The sequence below is a fragment of the Aythya ferina genome, assembly GCF_964211825.1.
Source record: "Aythya ferina genome assembly, chromosome: 2".
NCBI classification, from domain to species: domain Eukaryota; kingdom Metazoa; phylum Chordata; class Aves; order Anseriformes; family Anatidae; genus Aythya; species Aythya ferina.
The window spans coordinates 91776783-91800545 of NC_140297.1; the positions used below are offsets into that span (position 1 = coordinate 91776783).

The 23763-nt window shown below is 41.9% G+C and overlaps 1 protein-coding gene across 1 annotated transcript in view; it reads right to left on the reverse strand.

Annotated features, from left to right (window-relative positions):
- The window catches only part of LOC311432288 (uncharacterized protein), a 235122-nt gene that overhangs the window by 128071 nt on the left and 83288 nt on the right, over positions 1-23763 (reverse strand). Inside the window, exon 3 of the mRNA XM_084510550.1 lies at positions 1570-1651. The gene's annotated coding sequence lies outside the window, so the exon portion shown is untranslated. The remainder of the gene's footprint in view (positions 1-1569; positions 1652-23763) is intronic.

Genomic DNA, 23763 nt, shown 5'->3' on the forward strand with positions numbered 1-23763 from the left:
AAAAAGTTTACATCAAGATTATTCATATTCAGAGGACCAACTGCAGAAGGTACTGCACACTCCTCTTTTCCAGTAAAGACCCATTCATTGATGCAAGAAACCCTGACTCCATTTTCTGTTAAGGATGTTTCAAGTAGGTGGACAGAGTCTTTTCGAATAAAGTCAATGCCAAAACGTATCACAGAATCATAAAATAATTGGTTGGACAGGACCTACAGAGGTCATTCAGTCCAATCTCCTGCTCAGAGCAGGCCAGCTATGAGGTCAAATAGTGCTATCCAAACACTTCTTGACAACTTCTAAGCATGGAGACTGCACAACCTCACTGAGCAACCTGATCCAACGTTAACTGTCTACACCATGACAAAAACATTTCCTTCTATCCAGCTGAACCCTCTGTTACTTTTATTGCTTTTGTCTATCAGCATCTCAGCATGCACCATTGTGAGGAACCAGGCTCCACATTCTCCAGAGCTCTCTTCTTCATGCTAAACACCAGTTCCCCAAGCCTCTGATGGGTCTCTTCTGAGACTGGTTCACTTTGTCAGCAACAGTTCCAGGGACAGGAATTGTTGGGCCTCTGCTCTTGTTGAATTTCGTGAGGTTCTCACTACTCTGTTTCTCCAGCCTGTCTAGCTTCTGAATGGCAGTCCTACCATCAATCACCCTGCATCAGTGTTATCTGCCAACACCAAAGAGAGCACCTTACTGCCTCTTCTCTTCTAGGGTATTCATTTATAAAGATCTTAAGGGTGTTGTTCTCTTAAACACAGGAGCTTCTAGTTCTGGAAGGAATCCTAATTACAGAAAATTGTGCCTTTTTTTTTTTTTTTTTTTTAAATGAGCAATTTCTAAATAAAGGATCAAAATAAACTGCAAGCTCATTTGCTGAAAAAAGGTCCAGACCACCCAATTCTTGCTCAGTTTGGTAATTATGCTTGGCAGTGAAATAATTGATGCTTGCAGACTCAGCAGTTACTGCTGGGATTGTAAACACACAAGGCACAGAGCATTTTTTCTGCTACAGAAACGCTATTCACCTTTCCAGGCTTCAGCCAATCATACTTTGCTGGAACATACCACTCCTTCCCTCACTAATAACGAAGGGCTGATAACCAAAATTCTGTCCTATCCCATTTTCCTTTGGGTAATCTCTGCTGAGCTGGAAGAAATAAAATCTAGATCCATACTGAGAACAGAAAAACTCCTTCTACTAGAATACACAGAGACTGTCATCTTTTGTCAAAGAAGCAATTAGGGAAATGATATAGTGAAGATTGCTTCAGAGATAAGGATGAAATAACCTTGGGGGATTCCATCTAATTTTAACACCTTTTCTTTATGATTTTATGGTGCTACAGAATCATTATATTTAGCTAGTGGTACCTTACCTTTTCTATCACTTTGCTGTTTTCCCTTTGCCATATTACAAAGTGATTTTCAAAGCAATATAAAAAACAGACATGGCTTTTTTGTGAACAGAGCCCCTGCTTACACCTATAGCAGCACACCCAGATAAGGTTAATCCACAAAATGCAGTGCCAAGAAAGCTCTTTCTGAACATTTTACCTTTTCTGTAGGAGAACAAGAAGTGTGCTTGCCAGGCAAGTTACAGCTGTGACTTGCGTTTTTTCTTTCCCCAAGGACTTTTCTGCAAATAAATAAGAATTTCAGAGACAGGTTACTAACATGGAGCCTAGATGACCTGGCTCTTCCAAAGATTCTGGGAGATCTTGATCGCAGAATACAGTTAGTGCCTCTATTTCTTCTCCCGTCCTTTGTCTGTTTGGGCTGTAAAAATTCTGTGACAGTCTCTTGTTACGTGTGCAGGTCACATACATACAATAGGGCTTTTTATTGGCAGCTGTTTTGCAAACCACATGGCCCATGAAATACTATTCCTACAGAGATTTGAGATCTGTCACCACTTCTGACACAGAAATACACCGGCCCTCCTGAAATTCGAGAGTTTATTAAAGAAAAGAAGAATTCAAACTACTGTTTGTTTAGTCATTCCATCAGGTTAGAGGTTAGGGAAAATGTAGGGTGCATCAGTCATGTTAATGGAAACAAAACAGCAGTTTCAGGATCCTTTTCTCTCAAGACACGAGGAAGCAACAGCAGTGACATCTACAAAGTACAGGCATAATAGGGTACCTCCAATCCCTCCTCCTCTTCCCAAGGGAATGAAACAAAAACAGCAGCCCTGACAGTATGATTCTGCAGCCTACCAGAAAAGGTTCATTCAACCACCTGCTTGGTATTATAATAACCTTATGCATTCACTTTGCAAAACGTTTATCCAAACTGAGCTAAAACACTGAGCACACTTCTAGCCAACTCCCCAGTCTCTCAACTGCAACCCCATGCCTCCCAGAAAACCCACAAAACAATGCTGTAACAAGCTAGGGCCTTTTCCAGGAGCCAACACAAGTCAACACAAATATACAATCCTTATCTGAATTCAATAAGAAATAAAGCAGGTCATCAAGTAAGTTTTGAGGTTGCTTTAGAGGGCAATAAGGCTTCAGTTTTTGCATTTTCCTTATAGCAACCAAAAATTAGGAAAGGCTAATGTAGACATACTGTCAGTCACTGACTGTTTTTTTTTGGCCTAGATGCTTTGATTTATAACATAAGTATTATGAAAGAAAAAGAAGATAGTGTGTAGGGTTAAGGATTATGCGTGAAGGGCAACCAGTGACCCGTTCCACTGACTCAAGGCTTAAAGAGCATTCAGGGGAAGTGCCTTTGTAACATCTGAATATGCATACAGTGATAAAGTGGCTAAGAGGTTGAAAACAGTGTTGGGACAAGGAGGTGTCTTTGTTTTGTTCAGTCCTTCATGAACTGTTCACCAGTGAAGAAAATCCATCTGATGCATCGCATTAATGTGCTTGCCCTCTTTTTCTCAGGTGACAAACAATAGGGCATGAGGCAATGGCCTCAAGTTATGCCAGGGAAGGTTTAGATTGAATAAATTCTTCCTGATAACCATAGAAAGGATTGTTCACATTGAATACGCTTCCCCAGGGAGGTGGTGGAATCCCCATCCCTGGAGGTACTTAAGAGATGTGGGGACATGGCACTGAAGGACATGGTTTAGTAATGGGACTTGTTAGGTCAGGTTGACATTTAGACTTGATGGATCTTGAAGGTCTTCTCCAGCCTAGGTGATTCTTTGATTAACAATGGTGGACCAGCACAACCAACACCCCAGTTGTTCATGCTCAGGTTTGAATAACACTACCACATGTTCTTCTCCAGGTATCACACTAAACTATAAAAAGATGAAGAATAACATTACTAGAGGTTGAGAGAGGCAAGAGGGCAAAAGCATTTAGATACTGCCAGAACACAGTATCAGGAAAAAAAAAAAAAAAAAAAAAAAAAAAAGCTGGCTGGTATGAAGTTTGACCCAATGCTATAGGCAGGAAGCTCTATGGGATTGGAATGGTGCTGCAATCCCACAACAGCCAGGGAGGAGAGACACTAGAACAGCATGATTTTAGCAGTCATAGCTGAGTTGGAAGGTGGCAATGCCTGCCACCTAGTGACTCTGTGACTCTAAACCAAAGACCTTTCAGTATGGCTGGGAGGCTACAGAGTTCTGCACAGTGAGGAAACTACTGACATACCTGTATAAACTTTCTTCGCAGTTAGTGGAGAGAAGCAGGCACTTCCCTCCACAGATTATAAAAGGTAGTCCCAGTAGTCAACTCTGGTGCACTTAGATGAAACAACTCTCATCTTTAGGGGGTTATACTAAAACAAACAAACAAACAACCCCGTGAAAGTGCATATTTTTGGGTCAGATAGAGAAATGGGGTCTAGCACCGCCATTCCATAACAACTGCCTGCTACACGGCAAAGCCATTTCTCTGTCCTGGTTGATAAAAATTAGTACTAAAAAAAAAAACAACAACGAAACAAAAACAAAACAAAACAAAACAAAAAACTCTATTAAATAGAACACAGGCTTGAGTTAATGACTTTTCCCCTGAAGGAAACAATATTTAGAGGTCCCAGGTATTGCTTAAGCATCAAAGCCAAAGGACAGTAGCATTACATCAGGCCTTTCTATGTGTAGACTAAAGCTTGTGATGAGTTTTTTTGTCAACTTTGTGAAAGCAATTTCACCTCTCAAAGATTCCTTGTTGTGAGTCTTCATGAAAACGCTTTTGTTACTGTTAATTGATCATCTCTGATGATCTCAAGAAGGGATATTTCTGCTTCAAATGTACATTAAACTTAAAGCAGAAATTGGGAGTGTTCAGTGAGTGCTGATTCATCACATGGTGTTAGCGGAATTCATCATCATTAAAACCTTAAAATGCAAGAAGTTAGGATGACTTATGTTTCAAAATAGCAAAACAGCTAATATTTTGTCTATTAATAATTGATGCTTGCAGTTAAAGTATCTGTGCTCTGTGGTAATTAATCTTCCTAGCAGTATCCCAACGGACAGTATTTCTACTAGGGGGCTTTCCCAACCACTACATAAAATGGAGTTTTTGAAAGGTCAGTTGATGTAGCAGAAGCCGTAGCAGTAACTTATGCTTAGATCGGTAATACACTGGCATTTCTTAAACAAGCAGTTAGGTTTTAATTGTATTACCTTATGCTACAGTAACTGACATTAACTCAGGTTAAAGCAAAAATAATTTGGCTTAAATCTTTCATGCACCACACTACACAGCACAGTCTCTGTGAATGATAACTTGCCAGGAGCTCTTAGGAATCCTATTAGATGTCTTCATTTGGAAGCCAGGAACAGATATCAGAAACAGCAACAATTATGAGCTTATTTCACTGATTCATAGTAAGTGCAAAATACTAACAAAACCATTGGCAGCGAAGTTTGGATTTGTTTTAACTAAAAACATTCTTGTCAAAATTAGATATTTAGAACAAGATACTAAAAACAATAATTTGAGAATCCCTATTTGCCAAATATACTTTATGTAAAACATTTAAGTCTAATTTTTAAACAATCAGATGTCTAGTCATCATTGAGAAGTACTCACTAGGATTTTCTCTTTTATGCAGACCATGAACTAAGGTTTGGAAAGAGATTTTGCAGATGAATAAAAGAGACTGAAGCTTTTGTTACTACTGGGGCTAGCAATCAAACCTACAAAGTCATTGAGATCTAGAGATGACTCGTCTGTCTTTAGTTATTTGACAATGCTATTGAAGACTAGAGCATCGGATACCGTGACAAAGATTTACTGAAGCAATGATAGACCTAACGTATAACAACATTATCATGATCCACTGCAAATAACGTGGCTAGCCAAATCTGTTGATTCACTGTTATTTACAAGTAGCTTTATAACGGTGACACCATGAATTTGAGAGAGAATTCACCAGATAGGTATAAAAACAGTATTTTATCTGCATGCGCTATAACAATTGAAGAACTAGAAGAAAATAAAACTTTTTTTTTCTTTCTTTCTTGAACAAGGAAATCATCTCTCCATCAGGAGTGGTTTAACTGTGTTAGAAACAAGTGAAGATATTTAGATAGTTATCATTAGTAATTTGGAAAACCATATAAGACATGAATTAGAGAAAATTCCATGATAGTAGCTTAACTGAATGAAAACATTTTGACTGTCCCTGAGATTAAATAATACAAATAAATTTTCCTTCATTCAGTAAATACTAGATATTCCTTCCCTGAGTAGTCTTGTTACTTGGCAGAAGAAAAAAAAAGATGAGCCTCTGCTAGAGGAAGGGGATGAAAAATCCTGTATATTTCCATACAGCACGCTGGATGTGTTTGTAACAAGGTACCCACTGAGTGAAATCTTGTTCCCATGACTCTGTTGAGCTACAGGCTTGGACCTGACCATTTATGGGTCAGCAACATTGAAAAACAAAACAACTACCACCAAACTCTGCCTTTTTTTTTTCTGACAAGCCAAGACTCTTCTGTGCATTTGTAAGAGGCATTTCCCCGCCGAGAGGCCACTGCTGGATTTACATTCTTTTCCTTCAGAAATGACAGCCACCAATTTTTTACCTAAAAGCTAGTGTTTTTGTTTTCTTGTTTGTTTGTTTGTTTGTTTCCAGTTTTATTGTTGTTTTGTTTTAGTTATTGACTCCACGTAATGATACAAAAGAAGATACGGGTCAGTCACAAACTTTTGCATTGTGTTTCCTGCAGAGAGGAAGATCTGAAAAAAGCGTGGTTGGCAGCAGTTCTACCATTTCCAAGCCAAATTCACTCAAAGCCAGGAAAAACACCAGTACATAATTTCCTTCAGCAGCTACTCTTCCATGCCCTTTTCCAGTCGTCATCATCTTTCTCCCACACCATCTGTTTTCTCTTCCTTGCACTACTTGTGATTTTTGCACCTCCCTTAGCTAAACCTGCTTCTTAACTTCCAGCCTGCAGCCTCACATTCCATTTCCCTCTTCCCACTTACACCTCGCCCCAAGCCCTCAGGCCAGCTCAAAGAACAACTGCTCACCATTTCCTTATTCCCCCTTGCACCAGCAACTCATCTTCCTGTGCATTGCCTACTCGATGTCTCTTCTTCCTCAGGTTACTTTTCTGTGCTCCTCATGCTCCTGTTGTTACTATTTTTGTCCAATGTTAATAAATCACACTCTTTGAGTTCTGTAGCCAAACACTATAATCCCCGTCAATGTCATGCTGCATCTCTAATACTGCTAGTTATCAAAATGTTGCTAATTACCTTCTCTTAGTAATTCACATCATCTTTTCACTCTAAATACTTTCATTGACTTACCAATTGTAACTGCTCAAAATCAGAGAATTACAAATTGATGTTTCTTTTCTTGTTTCTACTTCATTCCATCAAAAAGGGAAGCACGACTCCAGCTTTACAGAAAGGTTTATACTTCCCTGTGTGATCTACTGTTGACATCATTACCAACAAGACGATTCAACAATTTACAATGCTGGCTGATGGCAAGCTAGGTGCTCTTTTAAGACACAAAGAAGGCAATCATACTGCCAAATTCTCTGAATTTTCCTATGCTATGCAGTACAATTTCCTTAAATTCAGTTTTCACAAACTCATTTCTACCTTTTCCCTTGTGGTACATCTCATTAGCACCAGCCAAACCAGAGGAACTGATCAGCTCTGGGGACGTGTAAACGTAAAGTGAACAGTGAAAGTAAATTATGCTGTGAAAAGGATAGTGAGATTGATGGAGACTGCTCATTTTGGTACTGAAATGACTTGTAGGATGAGTAGCTTCAGAAGAACATATAATTTTATGCCATAGTACTCTACCCAAGGTGCTAGCACACCAAAACACATTCTCAAGTTCAAAAAGGTTTGCTAAGTGTTCATTATATGGCCGGGAAGCTCCAGTTACGCTACACGGCTGTTTATGAAGTCATTCATTCTGTGCATGCAATGTTCTCGCTGCGATTTTTATTAGCCTTTAGAGCATGCTTTCCATGTCTCCTTTGTAAGGAGAGTACAGGGTGACTCAGCAAGCTATTTGCTGCAGCCCTAAGCCCATTACTGGTACAATCAATTTAGATGCAACTACAACCAGGTTGTTTCATTGTAAAATCCCTGAAGTCTAGGCTTGAGCCACTGAGAATTAGTTCTGAAATAGTTACTGCATCTGCGATTGACTGACTACAGCATTCTGGAAACAACAGAAACAATTTTAAATAAAATTACCGTAATGAGGATAAAGATAATTGCTGGGGGGGTTGGGTGGTGACACATGCAGTTTTCATAGGGATTCTTCTCCTAAAGCTTTCTTGATCTGGAAGAATAAATTAAAAGACTTCCACCAATTTTTGACAGATAAATGCAGATCAGCTTCTTTCTGCTCTTGTCTCTCAGGTTCCCAGTATGTGTTGGAGAAGGGCACTGTCATTTGAAAATATGCATATTTTTGAACCTTAACACACACCTGAGCTGGTATTTTCACTGTAATGCATATTTCTGATCACAAATCTAGAACAGAGACTAATTCTCTCTTCCTTCTGAAATGTAACACCTCCCAGGTTTCAATAAAAGCTAATTTATCAGAGTCCTACGCGCTGCCTCAGGTAAGGGCTCTAGAACCCAATGTTGCCTGTGTTGGCTGATATCTATTATAAAGGGTATGCCCCACTGACACATAGCAGATACAGGATGTGGGCATAGCCAGGTTGAAAGCCTGGTATACCAGAAGATGTCAAGATGTTTGATTGTCTTAGGTTTAGGCTGCACATTATCTAGTAGGGAGAAAGATTTTGTAATTGGACTATGTTATAGGAGGATGGATTACCAAGCTCAACTCAGATACAGTTTTGAAGTGGCATCAGTAGTACCCACAGAGCTTACTGAGGCTAGCTGTAACTAAATGAATCAATGCTTGTCACAGCTTGGCTGGCTGGAAGGTTCTTTTCTCATTTATGTCTTTAGGTATTTTCATAAGGGTTTGAGGAAAATTATGTTTCCCTTTAAAATAGCTTGAATCGTGTACCAGAAAAAATAATCTGCCAGTATATTTGCTCTAGTTCAAATTATTTTTGCTAGGCAAGAAAGGAGAGAAAATGATATGTAAGAATACATAAGTATATGCAACTAAACATTTAAAAAATAGATTATACTGTGCTAAAGCAAGAACACTGTGTTTAACATACCCTAATTGTGCAAACTACACAAATCAGAGCCAAATTCCATAAAATGCCCTTCAGATTCTGCAATCAGCATGAAATCCTTTATAAATTCTCCACTGGATTCATTGCATTGTACCAGTCCTCTGTCTAATCCACATACAGATTTCCATTTCCACAATATATTATGCTTAGCAATATGATATGCTTATAACAAGAAAGCCTTGTGCAGTTTACTTAGAGACAGGATGCTTTCCATGTCTTGAAATAATCAAAATTGTCACCATTTAGGAAAGCATTCCACTACATTCAAACGCTCTCCCCCAAGAGATACAGTTTGTTAACACTACCCAGAAAATTATCATATTTCCACAGGTCTAAGGCACACTGCAGTCTCTAATCCTAGCCTTCAACATATCCATAGATATTTGTGACTTTTATCTGAATTAAGTCAAGCCCCACGTCCCATAATGACCATGTCATCATATGATATATCCTCTGCCAATTTGTATTATCAGTTTGAGAGCTTGTGCCTCCACAGCACTTTATTCTCACTGAGCTGCTTAAGACATGGATAGGTTATATAAAGAATAAGGAATAGATGTGGAGCTTTTAGCTGCAAGCAGAAAATAAATTAATACACGAATATTTGGCCAGATTTTATTTTCACCTTATTAGCCAGTCATTCCAACAGCATGCCAATTTGCAAACATTTCCAGTTACACAATTGAAACACTGAAAGCCACTCCAGCTTGCATGAATAAAAGCATCTGAAGTGACAGAGATATGCATCTCCCCTCTCCATTAGGTTGGCCTGTAAGTCTTTGGCTCCCTGTATTAAAGGTCAAGTTACCAAACTGGGCTGAAACTCAAATATTATATATTCAGTGACCTCCTATGGCTAGGTGCTCCACACGTGAATATTATTAACCAGCTGTATTTTACATAATATTATTGGCTACAAAGTGCTACAGGATTAGCCTGCTCCCCTGCCAGCTGTAATAACTAAATGAAACAAAACCATCCCCAAACTCATCCCAAATTCACACCGTGTTACAGAGAGTTAGCATTTCCTTGGGATGTATTCATAACAAAATTTATAATAAACAGAAGTTTAAGAACTTCTTCACTGAAAGGGTTGTGAGGCATTGGAACAGGCTGCCCAGGGAACTGGTGGAGTCACCATCCCTGGATGTCTTCAAAAGACGTTTAGATGTAGAGCTTAGGGATATGGTTTAGTGGGGACTGTTAGCGTTAGGTCAGAGGTTGGACTCGATGATCTTGAGGTCTCTTCCAACCTAGAAATTCTGTGTGTGTGATTCTGTGTGAAAACATTGCACCATAGGCTGCATCTGCACTAAAGGAACCAAAAAAGTATTGTTGCATAAATGACTGTCACAAGCCTCCTGTGATTTCTGGGTTTCACTGGAGGGTATTTGGATTTCCAGACAAAGTATGGTGGGAAGCACGAGCTGTGGAAATTTCAAATCAGCCTATTAGAGAAACAACCAAGAGCTGTACACATGTGTACTGATGGTGGCACTAGGACTGCCCATGCCTGACTTTCCGCTTCCACAGTCCACAATACATTCTTCACAAATTTCTGTACCAGTATCACAGTTTTTGTTTGGAAAGGAATGCATCTTTTGCTCAGCTATCAGCTCTTGAATTAAGAGACTTCATTTCCCACGATGAATTGTTCCAATGCTTAGTTACCTGCCCCATACAGGATGTCAGGCTTTCAGGGCTCAGGATGAAAGCAGGACCTTAGTTAAATTCTGCAAACTGTATGACATTACCAAAAATACTTCTATGAAACCTCTAATTAACATTAACTGTAACAAAAGAAAACTGCCAGGAAAAATACTTGCAAATATAACACCACCAACAACAATACAACAACAACAAAAAAAACGACTGCTCACATTTTCCTCTTTCTTCCATAAGAATCTTAGATTCAGACCATGAGATCACTACCAGGAACCTGGCATATGAGAAATACCTTTTCTGTACCCAAACAAAACACTGCTTTTGAGAACAACCTGTACATTTGAAAAAGCTTGTTTTTCAGTTCAGGACAAATTGATGATTTCGGCTAAAAATTCAGTTAAGACAGAGTGCTCATCCATGCTTGCACATACCCACACACATTCAGAATCAAATGTCTCCTAAATGACCTCAGAATGTCAAATGCCAGAAAAAAAAATATGTTTTTTTCTCGCTCGAGAATAAGTGTGGGGCTCACAAGCATAAACTTTTCTTAATAAACTCAATCTTTGTGTCAAGAACAATTAAAAAATGAAAGACAAAAGGACAAGAAACTCACAAAATTCAATGATTTAAGACAGTACACTATAACGTGTACCTCAAAGGCTAGTGAAAGATATTCGTTAAATGAAATCAAAGTAATTCTGTTGTGAGGAACTTGAAAGGCTGGGTGCTACAAAGCCTTAGTTGAATATTAACATTAAGGATGTGGCATTACATGCCATGAAATACAGCTATAAAGTACATTGACATGAGCTGCCATCCCTCCTTCAGAGTTTCAATAATCACAGAGTAATTTAATCAAGAACCATCAATGTCAATCCTCATTTCTTTAGCCACATGAAATAAAATGAATATGAAGGGGAGAAGGGGGAACCATTCATGGTAGTGGGGGCATAAAATAGAGAAGAGAGGCTACATGAATATTTTCCTACTAAAGGGATGTTTAAAATTATATCCTCTTCCTTCAATAAAATATTTATCAACCAAAGTAGAGCTTTATGTTAATCACCTACTAAAAGACAGGAAAAAGTCCTTAATACCGAATCCTGTAGAAGTAAAAAAAATCTCGGCTGTACATGCAGCGTGTCCTCACAGACCATGAGTGTCTGCAGCCCAGCTTCAATGAGACAGCTGATACATCCACAACATCGTGACCATAAAAACTCATCCCCTAATAACGGCAGGGTAAAATACTGCACCTTTGACAACACAGACAATCTTGCAAATATATCTTCCATTAAATAAGAAATTATTTATCTAAACCCATCCAACGCCATGTAGTTCACTTGCTTCTCCTGAAATGCACTGGGTGAAGGAGAGGCTGAATCTCCCATGACAGCTCCCAGTTGCATCCTTTTAATGGAGGGCTGCTAGGCACTCTAATTGTTGTGGAAAAGGCTGCAGAAGAATTTCTGCTGCTTTTCAGAGGCTTCTAAAGGGCAAATGGCACAGCAATGGTTAATTCTTTCAAAGAATAAAAAGAAAAAAGAGAATTCATCACCTGGATTTGAAAGAATCTATCCTCTACCAGAATGTTGTACTTCTGGCACAGTACCCAAATGCTGAAAGATGCCTGCCAGGCACTTATTAGAGTTATTCATTTTAATAGAATTGTGCACAAGAACGAACACTAAACACATCGTTTATTTATCTGACTAATCTCTACAACACCTGTTGCCCTGCCTATTTATTAAGTAATGTAAATCAGCAAACACAATGCTGGGAGGAGAAAAAAAACAACAGCCATAATTAAAAAAAAAAAAAAAAAGAAGATAATTAAAAACAAAGCAAAACAACCGAATCAAATGGCAGGCCAATGCGGAGAGCATGCCTACTACCCATGCACTGATTTTCCTGATGCACTGGTGGGCTGCTCATGTTTCTGTGGTACTGCATGGAAATTCTTCAGCCTGTGAGCTGCCCACACAACCTCCTCCTCCAAGAAGGAAATACAAGAAGGAAATACCCTGAACAAGCATTCATGGATGAGCTACCTGCACCCTTTTCTGCTTCCTCTGGACCCTTCCCTGGGTCCCATGAGCTGCTTGCAAGCAAAATACTAAGCTGATGTATAGGTCAGAACCTTGTCTTTACATACCTTGATTTGGTTTTGTTTTCAAATTCTTTGAAAGGTAAATCTAACAGTCCACTACAGAGTCATTGAGTGAAAGATCTGCCTTTTTAAAAGTACTTGGAAAGCAGGAATATCATCTTTGACAAATCTAGTGTCTGGCATACAGATTCAAGGTGCCTTTTGGTAAATATTTCTAGACACAACCTATATGCAGTGCACTCATACAAATTCCTAGCATAACTCCAGCTGAAGATTTGGGTAGGACTACACGTTAAATTCATATTTCAATTCTATCACCTTGCTTGGTTTAACTGAACGATCTTGACAGGTTTCATTTTTTCAGTTCCCAGTTCTTCAGACCAGAATAAAAAGCATAAGGGTTTCATTCCCCACCTGAGCTCGTACTTGACCACCAGTGTAAGCCTTGGATATATCAACATTTAAATTGCAGGAATACCTTATGCTCAAAAATAGCAAAAGGGAGCCTCAGCCAGCACACAGTGCAGGGTATGAAACATGTTAATTCCTGTTGAGCACCCAAAAGTGTGCATTTGCCTGTAGCACGGCGCTCTGCATTCTGCTGCTGCTGACTGAAGCAGACAGCATCCCTTGTTACTCAAACACAGAGCCAATCTTCATGTCAGACAATTTTAGAAAATTAATTCCTGTATGCGAGCCTCTCCATCTCATCTGACCAAAAACAAAGACAGCCTATAAAATACATTCACAAAACAGTCACCAACTTTGTATGTTCATGAAACACTTTTCTTAATGTTTATTTTACTCTGCTGGAATAGTCATTGATTTTCCATGGAGTACAGTAATTACATTCTACCCAAAGTTTTAACGTTACACATCTTAATTATTTACAACATTATGTGTTTAATGGTGCATTGTATTACTTACTTTGGGTAATACATCTCCAACATTATGATACATCAAGCTGGGCAATAAAATTATTATGCAGAGAGAGACAGCTTAACACTTATCTTTCATTGCTGATGGCCCCACTTGCCTTCTAAGTCTGAGTAATTCCCCTCTTTAATTTAGTTAGCTGCCTGGAAGGCTTTTCTAGAAAACTTTCCATGGACCCCAAACTTAACCAAATATGAAACAGGCAGGACATGCCATGCAATGTGGATTTAACAAGCTTATTACTGATATGCTGGTCTTTTGATGGATGATTTTGCATTAGCAAGCAACTAAAAATGAAGCCTTTTGGCTAAAAATCAAACAGAAACGTGCATATTCCAGTACCATGATGACTTAGCAATTTGTTTTCTCCTTTGGTAATTTAGATTTGTTTTTTTCCTTTGGTAATATAAATTTGCAGGTGCTATTGTAAAAAAAAAAAAAAATCATTTATAGAGAACACAAGATTCCTCTGAATCATTTCCTACAATAACAAGCACTAAACTACAGAAACAAGCTACAGAATTTTTAACTGCCCAAACAAAAATATGATTAAGCTTGGAGTTTGGGTTCCAAATGTACTTTGAAAATTCAGAGGAACAATGTTTATTAGGTGTACAATTTTTAAGCCACTAAAATATTAAGGATTTAAATTTAATCTTTCTAATAGGATACCATTACTCATAACAATACCTAAGCCTCCTGCTCTGACAAAGAAACAGTGAGCTGAGGCCACTGTATGCTAAAGATATCTTCTTTCCTCTCCTCCCCAAATTCTACACCCCCGTATTGCTCTGCACTCAGTCTCATGCTACCCATCATTTTGCAGGTAAGCAGCATCCCCAAAATGTGAAGTGTGTGCAATCATGGTGGTGATAGCATCTCCAAAACATGAAGTGCATGCATACACATGTGTCCATGGAGAAAAGGAAGAAATTGTCAAACCAAATTCATCTCAACTGTCCAAACATGCCAGTCCACACTGGAAGGTGTGGAAGCCACGTGGAAGGTGGGAGCAGGAAGACAATGGAAAGGAAACTGGGATAGTGCGCCTCATCCACAGAAGCTCATATAAAAATGAAGAGGAGGTATTGCTTGTAGCAATTACAAGCAAAGTGGAAGAGGAGATTCCATAACTGAAATAAAATGTTTACCTGGTTATACGCATAAGTTCATGCAACTTGTATACTGCTACTTTCTGAGGGCTGTATTTATATGATCATAGCTTTAGCTCTAAAAATAAAAGGAAAGAAATCTGCCCATGTCTAACTAATCTCCAGAACGAGAGCATGCCATTTACGAAGGGTTTGGCTGTTTCTGGAGAAGTGAGGGTGTTAGGAATGTTTTAACAATTCGTGTCCATAAAGACCAGTCCTGTCTGCCTCTGGGCCCTGCACTGGCAATTTAATTCTTGAACCACAGATGCAGTGTGTCCCAGTCTCCCCCTCATTCTAGTCAATTTATCAAGTCTTCAGAAAATACTCCTCAAATTTATGAACTTGTTTGCTTTTGTTATTCCGGACTTCCATTTCTAACAGTTACAGCCTTTCTTCTGTCTTCTTCGAGATTAACTTAACACTGCTATAGGTGTGACTGTCCCTGTGAATGGCTGGTGAAGAATGTTTTAATTACTGGTGGAGTGTCAATAAGAAAGCTATTTGTGTTTGTATGAAGTCTTTGATGTCTAGGGGTTTCAGAACAACTGATAACAACTAGTGACTGTTATGAGATACTATGCAAACCTCTGGTATCTGGCCAGGTGGCCAAGAGATTAAGAAGAAGAAAAAAGAAGCTGAAGGACGGGTGGGAGACAAGACTTGCAGAAAATGTTCTATAAACTTGGTACGGTGCCAAAGGAGTACAAAGGGGAAGGACTTGGAGAGGAAGACTACGAGCCTTCAGCATGAAAGACCCCTAGAGACTCCCAGAGGAGACTGATGCGCATGCTCCAGTAGGAGGGACTGGACCCCGGAAGGGTCCAGGGGACTGGACTCCAGCTAATTATAATAACCTATTTTTTTTAGAAGTAGTAATGAATATGTATTAGTCTAGGAGCCTAAAAATCAGCTACTTGATGTAACTGGTGTGTGTCCTGGTGGAGCGGAGACTCCCGGTGCACCCAGCACTGTTTGCTTACCTCTATTCCTTTATATTCTTTTAATAAATCCTATTTTTTTATTTAATCCTAATTTGAATCCTGAGCCATTTATAACAAGGGTATTAGATAATTAAAGCAGAGAAATAACTCATATCAGAAATATATAGAAAAAATGCATTCTGTAATTAGCATTCAATGCAAAAGACAAACCATACAGATCTAAACAACAAATACATTGCTTGCTGTCATGAAATCAACACAATAAACGATTCCTCCATTCACCAAAAAATAACATGAAAAAGGTGCAAAGCAGTATAAAATACTGACAGAGGTCCAAAACGTTTTCTACAGACTAATCACATTCATTTTCTTCTCTGACTTTCATAGATAGCAAGTAGGAAACTGCAATGCCATACAAGCACTACCCATGCTGAAATATAATCCAGAGGATGGAGGAAACTGGACAGCCCAGGGGGATACTGTGGCACTCTGCAATTCAAAGTAAATCAGAGTGGGAAACTTGAATGAACAGCAGTGAGCACATTCTACTAGTGGAAGTCACTTGTTTTCAGTGGGTTATGAATTTGGCTTTGTGACAGAAAAACGATAGCAAGAGGGACAGCGATTGTATGTTCTTCCACATGTGTTTGCACGCATAGGTGTATGTGTGGAGAAAAACCCATAGTTCCCTGCTTGAGGAGTGAGAGTTTCCTGTATGCTGCTCTGCCACAACTCAACCATTGGGGTGTGATCGGCAATATTGTCACCCCAAATCCAAAACGCAGCACCACACCAGCCAGTGTGAAGAAAAATACCTCTATCCATGCCAAAACTAGGATAAGGCGCCACTTCTTCACGAGGGTTGGGGGATGGCACAGCAGGACTCCCACAATCAGGAGGGGAGACGAGACTGCATGCAGTGCCCAAAGTGCCAAATAAGAGAGGAGAGCATTTGTACCAGGTGGTGGTGGTCGTTTCGGTGTTTTATTGCTTTCTGACCTTCATGGGAGAAAACCTCATGAAGCATCTCAAAGGCACCTCAACGCTGAACCTCAGCACTTCCTTCCTGGCAGACCTGAATGAAGCCTTTTGCTTCTCCAGAGGAACTGCTGCCCCTCTCACTTCTTTGCTCAGTCTCCTGCTGTGCTTTGGGCACTGCCACGAAGGCTCTGGCTGCACGTTCAAGCACCCTCTCTTTAGCCTTCTCATCCCCAGACTGAGACACCTCCCAGCGTCCCCCATCCCCAAGCCCATGGCGGTCCTCTGAGGGACTCCTCCTGTGACACCAGTACAGCAGCCACGTGCCCTCGTCCCCTCTCCCCTGGGGCTCCACGAAGAAGAAGAGATGCCACTTCTTCAAGGGTGATGGGAAAGAAGAGCTCACACAAGCCTCAACACTTATCAAAATAAATATCTATTTACACAATGTCTTACAGGCAAGCCTGCAAGACATCCAGTCTCGCGTTTCTGCCCACGTTAGTGGTGGGCGCGCAGGCTCTGCCGCGCGTAGGGAGCTGTCCGGGCACTCCTGCGATAATCTTGCCGGGCACTGACGGTGGACACCAAAGACGTGCCAGGGGATCTCCATGCTTGTTGTGTCAGTGGTGGATCCACTTCCATGGGTTCTTGGTCATCTTGGGGGGGATCCACCTCCATGGGTTCTTCATCACCTTCGGGGGGATCCACCTCCATGGGTTCTTGGTCATCTTGGGGGGGATCCACCTCCATGGGTTCTTCATCACCTTCGGGGGGATCCACCTCCATAGGTTCCTGGTCATCTTGGGGGGGATCCACCTCCATAGGTTCTTGGTCATCTTGGGGGGGATCCACCTCCATGGCTTCTTCATCACCTTCAGGGGGATCCACCTCCATAGGTTCTTGGTCATCTTGGGGGGGATCCACTTCCATAGGTTCTTCCGTATCTTGGGGGGGATCCACCTCCATGGCTTCTTCATCACCTTCGGGGGGATCCACCTCCATAGGTTCTTGGTCATCTTGGGGGGGATCCACTTCCATAGGTTCTTGGTCATCTTGGGGGGGATCCACCTCCATAGGTTCTTGGTCATCTTGGGGGGGATCCACCTCCATGGGTTCTTCATCACCTTCGGGGGGATCCACCTCCATGGCTTCTTCATCACCTTCGGGGGGATCCACCTCCATAGGTTCTTGGTCATCTTGGGGGGGATCCACCTCCATGGGTTCCTCCACGTCTTGGGGAGGATCCACCTCCATGTCTTCTTCCATGTCTTGAGGGGGATCCACCTCCATGGCTTCTTCTATGTCTTGGGGAGGATCCACCTCCATGGGTTCTTCATCACCATGGGGAGGATCCACCTCCATGGGTTCCTCCACGTCTTGTGGAGGATCCACCTCCATGGGCTCCTCCCCGTTGGCTAGCACACGGACATGCCTGCGTCCCTGGTTCTTGGCAGGACGACTGCAGGGCCATGGTCCCACGCTGTTCTTTCTCCAGGCGACACGCTGGGGCCCTGTGTTGGTCGCTGCTACCTTCAGAGCCGCGCGCTGCGTTCCGCTGGGCACGTGGACGCTGGCCATCGCCGTCTTGCCAGAGTAGCCGTTCATCGTCCCGGTCTGCTTTGTGGGATGCTGGGGCCTCGCACTGCTCCCCGACGGCTTCACAGCCGCGCTCTGCGTTCCGCTCTTGATGTGAACGCTGGGTATTGCTCTTGTGAGCAAGCCGATCTTCCTCCTCTCACTCCACTTGGTCTTCTGATGGTGCAGACTCCTCCTTGGGTCTGAGAACACCACCAGACTCTTCAGTGCCTCACACAATGATGGGCACCCACCCGTCGTCTCGCTCTGGCTCCTGTTGCTTCCGCTCCGCCTTGGCGTTCGAAAGCCTCACAGCCTCGCAAGTGGTGGGCCGCCTGTGGGGCTCCTGTATTTATAGGGCCCAGCAGGAAAGGCGCGGTGCCGGTGGCTACTGTGACATGAGCAGGCCACTGTGATGGCCATTGTGACGGGGGCCCACACCTGTAGCCAAACATGGCCGTGTTGCCATGGCAAGGAGCTTCAGCCTGAGGGCCTACCCTCTCCGGCCCGAGGACCTCGGGGGCCCTCCAGCAAACATGGCGTTGTTAGGATACTGATGGAGGAATTGTAACCCTTTGAAAACATGTTTGTTACTATGTTGTGTCTCAGGGACCCCAGCACGGGACCAGGAGTGATCTTGAGCCCAAGTCAGAGGAGGAGAGCTGGAGAGCAGTGTCGGCGCTCAAGGGGCAGCCTGTCTCTGTGGCAAGGAACATGGCACAGGGGAGCCATTCCCAGGAAAAGCTTTCTCGGCCTCCCTGACCTTTCTCCTCCTTCCACATGAGGGCATTTTGCAAGACTTAGAACCCCACTCCCAATACTGCCGTCTTTGGTAGGACAGAAAATGGGGGAGATGAAAAGGAAGAAGAACATAAAAGGGAAAATACAAACCAAGTGATGCCCAATGCAAAGGTTCGCCTCCTGCCGACTGATGCCCAGCCACACCCCAAGCAGCAGCCCCACCTTCCCCTGGCCAACTCCCCCCATATTTATTGCTCAGCATGATGCCGTATGGTCTGCAACCCCTTTGGCCAGGCTGGGTCACCTGTCTGGGTTCTGTCCCCTCCCAGCTCCTGCTGCACCCCCAGCCTCCTCGCTGGCAGGGCAGCACGAGAAGCCGAAAAGCCCTTGGCTCTGGGAATGCACTGCTCTGCCACAACTAAGCCATCAGGGTGTGATCAGCAATATTGTCACCCCAAATCCAAAACACAGCACCACACCAGGCACTGAAGAATATCACTTGTATCCAAGCCAAAACTAGGACTGAAGGTAATTCCCCCCCAAGGACAGCTAAGACATTGGAGACGTAAAGGTACAGTTGACACTGTAGTGAGGCACAAAATTCATAAGTTTGTAAAAGGAGGTTTTCCAGCGCAGCATAGTGTGGAGATCATTTAGTTATCTGTAAATCTGCCATATATTCAACATCCCATACCAGACAAAAGAATAACACTGTCCTGATTCCTTACCTTCCTCACATCAAAATCTGTCCTCTTAGTTGGCCCAGGCTGCAGCCTCCATAGTGCTGCTATAAGGCAAAGCTTGGGAAAGAGCAATATTTTACTATGGGCTAACACCTGTCCACTGCTATCATATTTTTGCCAGGCTCATTGAAGTCCATTGTGCCTACTTTCCTAGCTGCAAGGCTGCAATTCAACCTCAGCAGGAGGAGGAGGAAGCAATTTCTTTCCCCTTTCCAGCATATATTTCGGTTACTCAGCAGAACACAAGACCCATCCCAAGCAGCAACACTGCTAAGCCACCATAGACAACTTTTCTGTCCTTCTATCAAAAGGACAATTGACAGTAGCTTCTCATTTCCACTCCTAATGGTCCACAAGGTAGACAGCTTTCCTCATTTAATACTCCGTGTAGCACAGAAGGAAACAACTGACATTTCTCAGCTTTGGTCAATATATTAGATTTCAAGGAGTTTAACCAGTTTTCCTCTTTTCTTCTGACTTCAGATCAAGTTTGGGGTATTTTAAGTGGCAATTATCTGCCATGGAATCAAGCAGACTAGTGCATCACTCCTTCTTTTACTTAAATATTTTATTTAAACATTTAATACCATGCAGCAACAAGTCTTGCTCTCATCCTCACCTATCTGGGCTTCTGAAATTCCCACAACAGAGCTCAGAGCAGTCACAGGCTCCTCGCAGGCCATACAAGGCAAAACACAGTTCAGTAGGGCAGAGGTGCTTTGCTGGAGGCATTTCTTTGGCAGAGCTATTTCACAACTTCACTGTTGAAAAAGAGAAGCTGCTATCTCACAGAGACACCAGGGGCTTTGGTCAAAATATCCATTCCCTCCTCTTGTGAAGAGCAAGCCATGAAACTCAGCACTGGTAAGTGACCAACTAGTGGTCTGCATGTGGCTTTGGTTTTTAATCTTTTTTTTTTTTTTTTTTTTTTTTTTTTCCTAATCTGCAATAGAAGCCTTTCTCTCACAAGCTGAAGTCTTGACTCCTTACTCCATGCACAGAACCCTACCCAGGGGGACCCCCAGAATCTTCCTTGGGGTGCAAAAGTAATTACATTTGCTTTTTGCCTTTGTGGGGCAGACAAGAATTTAAAAGGTTTAAGCCAAGTTACAAGAGAAAATGTAATGGTATTTGGAACTTTTAAAACAATTTACTTTTCATGTGTCATTCTGAGCTCAGCTCATACACTACGCTTTCACAGTCAATCTCCCCCAGCCATCTCTCAATACACCACAAACAAGATTAAGCTTTTGTTGCTGTCTCAAAGTCAATCAGGGTCATCCACAGCAGACAAAGACTGAAAGTGGTTTTTTAACTTGCTCCTTATCCTTTGGTGATAAGGTTTATTCCTTTTCAACTACATTCCAAATTGGGGAAAATATTTTTCTTTCTCACTTCTTTACAAACTTTAGAGTTTTCCCCTTCCTTTCATTGGATCCAATTCACTTTGTAAAATATTCTGTCTGTGGAACCTAACTTGGAAATATTTTCATTTTTTTTCAACAGCAGCAATGGATCCAGCTCATTATAGTTATTTTAGCACTTATCTGTCCAAATCTCAGCTTTCAAGAGGTTGCTTCCTTTTCCTGCTACTATATTAATTTCACTGACATTGCAGTTCCTCTCTGCTGGTGTTGGGTTTTGTTCCCCTCCTCCGCATCCCCAAAGGATTATGGTTTGCCTTTTAGATGTCGAGCTCAACCACCGTGTATAGTACATTCCTTGAAAAGAATGGTTATAAAGCCAGACTCGTAAAGGAGATAACTGACATCTGCGAAGACAATGGTTTGCATTTCAAATGGACATTCAGCTGGAAAACATTAATTCACTTCTTCTGAATGAATGTTTAAGGAACAACTTTCATTGCACAAGCACTTCACCATTTTTCCAGTCTTGGGAAGGCACATCAAATGCAGATCACTTAAGTCTACGTTCACACAAGCAAAAGACTCATCTCACCGGCGTTGTACCACACACAGCTCTGTTGCAATGGCTTTCATTCACTGCTCAGTCTCACAGCATCTCCGCAGTTCTGGTCTTCACTCAGAATCACAGAATGATTAAGGTTGGAAGAGACCTCCAAGATCACCTGGTCCAACCATCACCCTACTGCCTATATCACCCACTAAACCATGTCCCTAAGTGCCAGGTCCAACTTCTCCTTGAACAACCCCAGGGGTGGTGACTCCACCACCTCCCTGGGCAACCCATTCCAATGCCTGACTGCTCTTTGTGAGAAGAAATGTCTCCTAATTTACAACCTGAACCTCCCCTGGTGCATCTTGAGGCCATTCCCTCTAGTCCTATCACTAGTTACCTGTGAGAAGAGGCTGACCCCCATCCATGATGACAGGGATAGACAGACAGTGCTATACTGAGCCGCAAAAAGAAATATTTCTCTTAGAATAGCTTCAAATGAAAGCAGTCCAGCTAAAAGACTAACTTCCAAGTTGGAAGATACCTTGAAGTTTCCTCCCTCACTGACTCTTTGTGCACTGACATTAACAGAGTGCTCACCCTTACCATTACCCAGTGCACACGGACTGTCATGCTGGCTTCAGGAGAGGAACTGGCTTACCCAGACACATCCAGTGCAAGAAGCTAGGTTCTTGTCCAGGTTCTTTCAGGAGTGAAATCAAGCTTATGTGATTAAATGGATGAAAAGACATCTGGTGTATCCTCTGACCCTGCTAGGATTTGCACATTTCATTCATTCTGACTCATTCTATTGGCTTCAGTTGACCACGAAGCGCATAAACCACTCAGTACATGAAGTTAAACATTTTCACTGTGATAGCACAACCTGAAGTTGAGGGCTCAGCTGCTAGATATAAAGAGGAATAAGGAACCAAAAACGTGTGACAGCAGAAAATTACTCCATCTGCAGGGAAACAGGATGACAAGGTTTGAGTCTTGGAAGTTGGAGAATGTTTGGCTTTGCTTTCCTGCTCATACACTGAAATTCTCTTTGCTGAGAAGATTAATGCCTTAAAAACAAACTCTTGCAAGGTTTGTGTGAACACTTTTTATTTGAAGAGAACAGAAAGTAAGCATAGCTACATCTCTCTTGAGATATACCCCGTTCTCCTTTCAGGGTGCAGTCTCAGTGCAATGCAGTTAACGTAACTGATCACAGACAAGCACACTCAGAACACGCAGGGGAAAATCTGCTTGTGTGAACCGAATTACAACTACGTTCATGAAAATCACTGTCTGCTCACATGGCTCTGAAGGCCAGCAACAAAAGAGGACTCTTAATTCCATAATCATGCTTCATCTCAAAAAAAAAAAAAAAAAGGTCTAAACGGATTTGGTTCTTGCCACCCTTTTACTTTCAGAGCTAACTTGTGTTTTCAAATAGATTTGAATAGGGCTGTGGAATGCAGTTGAACACAAACACATGAACTTTGGATGAGTTTCAGACAGTTTCTAGATTACTGCTAATAAAGAGAAAACCATTAGGTATTGGCCTATTAGGCCAGATCAGGTGTTAAGCAGTGAAAGAAGGCTATCTTCCTCTTTCATGAAGCTGCCTGTACATTTCCACACCTCCCGAGAGCTTCTGGCAGCTGGTGTATCTGCTTTTTCCTCCTGATACTTCTGCATTTCCTATGTTGCTTTCAGCCATAAATTTTTCACCATCATGCCTCACGCTGAAGCGAAGCACTATATATAAATAAAAATATATGTATGCACCACCATATGCAAGCATGCATAAAAAGGGAGCATATAAAATACAGTGTAAGCTGTGCTTTAAAGGAGTGCGTACCAAAGATGATACTTAGCATCCTCACTGTGTCACACTCTTCAGTACCATCGCTGGAGACTTTTCTTTCTCTCTTCCTTTCTAAACCTACACACAGACATATATATACACACACAAGTGTTTACACACACTAGTGTGTGTGCACGCATATAAAGAATTAAACAGAAGGGTATTTGCAACACAGGAAAAATGAGGAGCACAAGCTGTCCCGTTTGCTTGTATTCCTGCTTTGATGCAAAGCAGCACAACCCTCGTGCACCACTTCTAGACAGGAGCCTCCAGAGACTAATCCTGAATCCTGGCAGCAAGATTTGTCAGGTTTTCTAAAGAAGGAAGCTGCCTGGCAGAACTGGCTGAGTTACTACACCACTGCTTTAGAGCTCTGTTAGTGCCTCCAAGGTCAACTGTCCACTTTAAAGGAATGAAAAATAGGATCCAGACAAGTTCACAGGCAGGCAAAAGCTTGAGATCTTTGTCCTCCATTCTTTCCCTTTCTCCTCCATT